This window comes from Pseudopodoces humilis, chromosome 9 (assembly GCF_049639895.1).
Source record: "Pseudopodoces humilis isolate 2021_Gansu_Grassland_sample_001 chromosome 9, ASM4963989v1, whole genome shotgun sequence".
Classification (NCBI taxonomy): Eukaryota; Metazoa; Chordata; class Aves; order Passeriformes; family Paridae; genus Pseudopodoces; species Pseudopodoces humilis.
In genome coordinates, this window is record NC_142208.1 from 26,970,019 (window position 1) to 26,977,534 (window position 7,516).

Genomic DNA, 7,516 nt, shown 5'->3' on the forward strand with positions numbered 1-7,516 from the left:
CTTTGCTTTTTCTTGATGCTTTTTCACTTAAAAAGGAGAAAAGAAACCAAGCAACCACCACCACCACCATTACTAATAATAGTAACAACAACAACAAATATGTTGCTTATAATTAATATAATAAACATGATATAATAAATACGATAAATATCATATTACGTTATGTTACATTATGTTACGTTATATTATGTTATATTAACACTTACCATAAACAATATATAGTACAATACATTAAAATACATATTATTAAATATTATTGATATGGTATATATATTATAATATATATTATATAGAATATAAAATAATAAATGTTTCTTATAAATTATAAAAATAAATTATAAATATATGAAATTATAAATTTATAAAATAAATTATAAAAATATATATTTTAAACTTATTGTTAATACAACCAACTCACTGATCAAAAAAAAAATCCCTTGTCCCCAGTGAAGAGATCTTCATTCTTTTAGTCTTTGTGCTGAAAGTAAACTCTGCTAGTGATCAAGGAGATAAGCTTGTTTTTTTCTGTATCCATGTTATGACAAAAGTCTGTTGCAAAGATAGCTTCATGTTGTATGTAAAAACCCCCAGGAGTCAGTCCTGTGTAAATTGCCGTAGTGAAAAGTTCTGGAAGTTTACTAGTCAGTTTTGCTGACACAGCTGTAACCTTCTCTATTTTTCTGTGCTGTTCTCACTGCAGAGCAGAGAGTTCCTTCTGCCACGTTTTTTCTCTCCTTCACAATGGGCTCAACCAGGAGAACTGGGGAGGATCATCATGGGACCAAGACTGCAAAGGTATATATATATATATATATATGCAACGTATATAATTAAATACCCAACATACAGTTCAAGTGAGCAAGTGTGCCTGATAAGGAATTTGATTAGGTAACTCTTTTCAGATCTGTGGAAATCCTTATCTATGAAAATGAGAAACATGTTGCATCCAGAACCGTTTATTGGTATCAAGACGACTAAATCATCCCAGAATCCAGAAGCACAGCAGGAGGGTGGAACAAAGACAGCATCAGAGTCCCATTTTAAGTGGAATTTCTCTGAGTTCCCTAAAAATGGCTAATTCAAGAGTTATTGGTAAAGCCTGACAGAGACAATGCAGGTAGAATGTGAAAGCACTGCATGAAAATCTCTCCCTTTGGGTGCACTTGGATGGAAGGATGCTGCAATCTGCCAGGCAACTATAAACCTACTACCCCTGAATATAATTGCTGCTTCAGCCTTCAACTTCCTCATTGCTGGGATCAGGATCTTTGCAAAAGAAAACCCTTCAATCTCATCACAGTGACATCATTGCACAAGGCAGGGTGAATGCAGAATGTCTCAGCCTCTAAAATATATAACATTTATATCTGTTGTATCTGCTTCTTCTCTTAGTTTAATCATTCAGTCGTCATGACGAAACCATGCTTACAAAACATATATTGTTTGTATTGTAAGCAAGGACTATGTGTATCATACTCCAGTATCTTTTCCTCTACACAAACATTTTGAGTAACTGTGCGATCAAGAGATTCTGGCAGGTCTCCAAGAAGGATTCAGGATGAAAGTTAAACACCCTGAATTGTTACAGTTCAGCAAGAAACATCTCTTTTTTTTCTGGTGGATCCTGTAGTTTCTTAATAATTTCTGGACATAGAACAGTAATGTCTCACACCTGCAATAGCAATCTTTGGATTGCTATAAGAGCCATCAATGTGGAGGATTGTGTCTGTGTCCATGGACATGGGAATTTCCATCATGAATAATGTTCCTTACTTTTAAGCCTAAAGCCTCATTTGTAGTAGATGAATGCAGTCAGACTGTTGCATTGCGTTGAAAGGATTCTGGTGCACAGGCTGTATCTCAACTCTTAAAGACATAGCAATCCTTCAAAATAAAAGGCATGAACCAAAGTTAAACAATATTCCTTCAGAATAATACAACACTTTCAGTCCTGCTTTTCTCTTGCAGTTTCTTCCTTTAAGTGACTTAAAAAGCAGCTTCTGAGAGTATTTTTTTTAAAGGGAGTAAAATTCTGCATAAGGACTCAATGAGGTTCTTAATCCATCCACTAGTGCCCCCTCTCACCCCAACTTTTAGAGAATTGCATTGCTTAGATTAGTGTCATCTCTCAGTGACCTCTCTGTGAGCTGGGACAGGTCATCCCTCCTCTAAGAGAAATGGCTGATGAAATATTTATTCAGTTAAATTATCTAAGCTGGAGCCCAGAATGCAGATGACACAGATTTCAAAAAGGATGGGCAGGTGCTTCTTTGGGTTGCAGGGCTGCATTTAGCCAGTCTTTGTGGCTCAGAGAGGCCTTACCTTATGCCAGTCATGGAAAGCTGATGATCTGTGCTGGGATTTCCAATGTTCAGATGTCTTGGCATAACCCAGTGGGGGTTATGCAGTGGATTTGTCACTGTGACACTGCAAAGGGCAGCTCATGCTCCAGCAGGCTGTAAAGCACGGGAACTAAACTGAGGGACTCACATCTCTCTGGATGTGCTCAAAGCACATGCATTCTTCATGAAATTTTGCTGTCACCAGCAGTTATTGAGGGCATCTTAATGATCCAGATACTGTGCTCATTTGACAAAATCTTACATACCTTCCTGGAGATAAATCTATATTAATTTCAATTTTCATCATGGGATGTGAGAATGAGTAGGAAAAATGAACTTTTTTATGCTGGTGATTCTCCAACATCTTGCTAAAAATGTCTGTAAACAAAACAGCCTTTTCCTTAACTCTCACTGACATTTGAGAGGCTAAAAATGACAACTTTAATTTCCCAGTAAACACTAGGTCTATGGGAGTTGGCAACATTCCCCTTGAAAGGAATTTAAATGAAAAAAGAATCAAATAATTTCCATCTCCAAGGGTGTGATATTAAGGAGATAGATGCCCTCTGTAGATAAGTCCTTGGAGTTGCACTGTTTTGAGAACTATCTGACTGAGTTGGTTCTTGCTGTTGTGCAATTAAATATCTGGGGGAGGGAAATTCTTGACACTGCTTTCCTCTGCTGCCTTGCAAAGGAACAGCATCTTCCACCTTTGTCTTATTCATGGACAAATGGAGCATATTACCCAGAAGCTGAACACTCTCCAGCATCATGCACACAGGAATTTTTCTGCTTTCTGTTTTCTACGTTTTCTGTTTTCTACTCTGTCCTCTCATGTACCTAGAGTACCAGAAAAAGATCTCTGAACACTTCTAATTACACTAATGCAATTTCTTCTCTTAGAGCTGGTTTAGATTTCTGTTTTAACTTGCATTCAGGGAGACCAAGCACATCATGCTTTTGGGAAACAAAAGAGCTGTCTCTGCTTAAGAAAGCACTATGACAGTGTTTGCAAACCTGTGTTTTCTCAGGCATCCAAAAATAAAGTCATATCAGAGCTCACCTTTTAAAACAACCTCTAATTCACCTTCTAAAATAAGGTCTGACCTGAGATTTCTACATGGGGAATGAGAGAACTCTCAATACTGTACTTCAAATGAGCAATCATTTGGAGGGGCAAGTGCCTCAGGGCCAATCTCTTTTCTTTTTTATCATTATAGTCCACAGGGGAAGTTTTTATTTCCCTAGCCTGGCTTTCAGTTTGCACATGGAGAGGTATAAGAATTTGTGTCAGACATGGCAGCATAACTCTGCAGATTGGTCCTTCACACTTATATCACAGAGATCTCATCAGAACCAAGTGCCTACATAATTGTGGATCTATGTCTATATAACTAAGAATGATTTCAGCTATTGTTAACCTCAGCTTCTACATTATCCTTTTCTTTTGTTAATTCAAGTGAATAGTAAGAAACGTTTAATGCCTTATTTATTAATGACTCAGTGAAGGGTCATGTCAGCCTCTTGTAATGATTTACCACTGAATGGTGATGGTGTTATTGTTCTGTAAACCAAGTTTTTTTTCACCAGCACTCAGAATTGCTGTCCTGAAATTTGCAAGAACTGCATATGGCTGAGAGACAAACTGGATTTAGGGCACAGTTTTTGCTTGTGAGTGGGATACTTCAAAAAATTTAACAAAATTCCCTAAATCACTGTATGCCTCATGCAAGGAGGTTCAGATCTACTCCAAACCCCACTTATTTTGCTGGCTGTGAGATACAGAAACGCCCATTGCCAGCATCCCAGCTCACTCACAGACATCACATGCCAGTAGCTGATGGCATGTGCTTCCCGATGGCAGCCTTGCTGCAGCCTGGACTCCCTGCTGCTCTCCCTTCCTTCAGAAAGGGACTCCTGCCGGGCTGGGCATGTTTGTCAGCTCACCAGAATCACAGAGCTGATCCTTGGCTGCACGAGGCTGGCTTCTGGGAGGTTGCCTTCTGCCAGTGGAGTGCCACAGGATGTGTTGCAAGCTTTTTATATTAATGGCATAGCATGAGGCTAAGCAGCAGGGGCTGCTGCCTGAGAACCTTTCAAGACACGAGCACTTTTACTTATTTATTCTTCCACTTTTCTTATAAGATCATCAAGAATCTTTGCACTGTTCCTGAGAAGTTAAGCTTTGCCTGCTTTTGTGAGGAGGAGGAGTTGATACCTCCTGCTGCCTCCTCTGACCCTCCTGCTCCTCCTCTGCAGTCACATCACAGGAGTACAAGTCCTTTCCTCCAGGGACCTTTTTCACTATTTGTGCAGGTAAATGGTGAAGTCTCTTTGCCTTTTTTTAGATTTTATTTTTGAATTGTCTGTGTGTGTATGTTTATGAATTTATGTCTCCACAGATTACTGGAGATTTATACCTGTGCAAAGGAATTGGCCCTTTTAAACCATCTTCTCACTGGGACTTTTGATGGGTTAAGCATTGCCTGTAGTAATAGCAGTGGGTAGTAATAGCTGCCTACATAAGAAACATGCTTTTCTATCAATAATGCTCTGAATGTAGAGCTTGAACTGACCAGCTCTGGCATCAGACTGAGCTGCCCTGTAAGTCAAGCAAGAGACACTGGTCATACTTCAATCAGAATATAAACTCTGTTTTCTGCTCCCTTGCATGAAGCCAAAAAGGAAATCAGTGCAAAACAAGGAGAATGATGGAAATTAGAAGCTGTTCCTCCCTCCTGAGACATGGTGTCCACTTGCACAGTTGTGTTTAACACAAGCATGACATGTAGGCACCTGGATTAGTAGAAAAGCTCGTGCGTTTCTAGACACTCCAGATTCCATCACTTCAGCAACAAGAGACTGAGGGCAACTACAGTGCCCCCCAGACTTCTGTTGTCGGACAGGAGATCTCTCTCTACTTTTTACAGTCACCGAGTTCAAACTCAGCATCCATAAACTGTTCAACCGCTTGCCATTCAGGAGGAGGAATCATGCACACTGATGAGATTTGAGCTCAACAGCAATTTGGAGTGGAGGCTGTGGTTGAGAAGACAATGAAGGTACAGGAGATTTCATAAAAACAACAAAAAATCTCTGTTTACAATGGGCAGACTCAGTACTGAAGACCTTGCTTACACACAAGTGTCAAGCTGAATTCTACATTTGATTCTACTGCATTCATTTAATGATCGAGTGTAAAAGAGTCACAGTAATCTGAAGGTATGGTTCCTGGGAAACACCCGATTTGTTCTTACCAGATAACTTCCACAGCCAGTACCAGAACTCTGAAAAGCCCAGAAGAAAAAGCATCTCAGATCCAAGCAATTTAAATTCAATGAATGTGATTTGGCTTGCAGCTTGTTCCCTAGGAAGTAATGAAAGAGGTAATTAAAAGACTGGACAACTGCTTTAAGTAAAACATTATTCATTAGAGTAAGATAATTTCAGATAAACTGTTTCCAGACCATGAAAGCCAGCTGTATGTCTTTCTGTGCACCACTACAGTGACCCAGTTCCAGATGGGAGAATGAGACCTCCTTTCTGAAGGTCCCACCACAGGCCTGCTTCTGTTTGAAAAGGAGGAGAGAGTATTTTATTAGACCATGTAGAAAAATCCAGGAAGTGTTAGAATTTTCCTTAACTCACTCCTCTCCAACAACTTTACTCCTTGATTGCAAGCTGCAAGCTTCCCAGCCTCTCTCACTTAACCTCCTATGTCATCCTCAAAGACCTGCCCTCATCTTTCATCTGGTAAGACAGTAGAAAAAAAGAATCCGTCTTCCCTGAAGAAGGTGGATTTCTTTGAGTTAGAGATCTGTGGGAAGCTATGAGGATGCACTGAGGGTGAAAAGGGATAATCTGGGGAAAGTCTTTGACAATGGAATTTGATCAGCACTTTCCTTTTGAGAAAGCAAAAAATACTGCTGGTGTCAGGGAATAAGTCCTAACCATGTCAACGACAGTGCTGCAATGGCAGCAGCAGAGCAGGAAGAAAATGGTTCTCTGAATTGAAGTGGGAAAACATTCACTATTCAGTCAAGGAACTGGACAATTTTCAACTTCCTAAAAGCTATTTCCCAGGGAAAAAAACCCACCCAATCATTAAAAATACAAAAAAAAAACCCCAAACAACCCACCTTTAAATAAATTTACCAATATCAAAGTGAATAGCAGCAGAAAAACATCTGTGCTTCTCCCCCCGCCCACCCAGTAGTATTTTTAAAGACTATTAAATGGAATTGTGTGACTACACCTCTGTAGTGGGCCTGAGCACACCCTAACTATCAACTGCATCAGTGCAATCACCCTCAATGCTGAGATTTTTTTTCCTTCTACTTAACTTTAACTAGGTGACAGTAAACCTCTTTTAACCTGCAAATACTGATCCTTAGTTAAGAGAAAATAATCTGACTCAGGAAATGTCACACCTTGAACACTGCTAATGAATCACATGAAGGAAAAGATTTGCTGCCTTTTCCTGTGGAATTAGGCATTGCTTCCTTGCTCACAACATGCCTTAAAAATGCTTTTTTTTGCTGTGGCATTGATTCTGCACCCCAGTCGAATGGGGCTGCCAGTGTGTGCAAGGGATGCAGAGACAACTCAGGCTTTGCAGGGAGGAATTGCTTTTACTCTCTTTTATAGTATTTGTGGGGTGTTCCTGTTGCAGGTTCCATGACTCAGACCTTTGTGGGTCGGCAGGGTCCTTTCCTGCTCCTTTGACTCGAGGCTGATGCAAGAGAAATTGTGCCTTGGAAAGGAATGGCCTGCCAACCACCACACTGTGCCTTTAATATCACAGTGAGAGGAATCAGGACTAATCAGGAAATAAATCAGGTTTTCATCATTGTAACTGAGAGACTGTTTCACCTCTGCAAATCAGTGCAATGGTGCAATGAAAACACAATTAATATCTTCTAGAAATTCCCTGGGTGCATCCTTCCATCAAGATTATAGGCAATAAAATTATTAATGTTTCAAAACAATTAAGCCATAATGAAAATTAGTAAACTTTTCCCATCCTTCTGCCATTATTATTGATTAATTCCATCACTGAAACTTTAAAGAGAACATTTTTAAGTAGGACAAATATCAGTAAGGCATAATTCAAGTGGAGTTGATCTTGCCCTAACAACCAAGTGACATCTTGAGATCCCTCCCAGACCAGTTTT

General features: G+C 39.6%; 1 long non-coding RNA gene across 1 annotated transcript; it reads left to right on the top strand.

Moving 5' to 3' along the window:
- The first annotated feature begins 583 nt into the window (after positions 1–583).
- On the top strand, positions 584–4,831 carry LOC148183798 (uncharacterized). Its single transcript, XR_015773254.1, has 3 exons — positions 584–795; positions 4,488–4,658; positions 4,745–4,831. It is a non-coding gene; the product is annotated as an uncharacterized LOC148183798 (long non-coding RNA).
- Positions 4,832–7,516: the final 2,685 nt, after the last annotated feature.